At 45.6% G+C, this 252-nt stretch overlaps 1 protein-coding gene across 4 annotated transcripts in view; it reads right to left on the minus strand.

The window, feature by feature from the left end:
• LOC116687629 (helicase with zinc finger domain 2) overlaps positions 1-252 on the minus strand; it is a 43,821-nt gene that overhangs the window by 11,352 nt on the left and 32,217 nt on the right. The gene's annotated exons all lie outside the window — the stretch shown is intronic.

Here is a 252-nt window from a genome sequence, read left to right on the forward strand (position 1 = left end):
AAATGACAGATTAGACATTTGTATAATATGTCACAAAAAGTTAGATTTTATTTCAATGAGAAGGTTGGTGGTTCGATCCCTGGCCCTGCAGTCCCATGTCGAAGACACTGAACCCCGATTTGCCCCCCGGTGCTGCACATCGGAGTGTGAATGTGTGTGAGTGTTTATCTGATGAGCACCTGTGAGTGTTTATCTGATGGCACCTTGTACGGCAGCCTCGGTCACAGTGTATGAATGTGTGTGAATGGTGAA

Source organism: Etheostoma spectabile, chromosome 4 (genome assembly GCF_008692095.1).
Source record: "Etheostoma spectabile isolate EspeVRDwgs_2016 chromosome 4, UIUC_Espe_1.0, whole genome shotgun sequence".
Classification (NCBI taxonomy): Eukaryota; Metazoa; Chordata; class Actinopteri; order Perciformes; family Percidae; genus Etheostoma; species Etheostoma spectabile.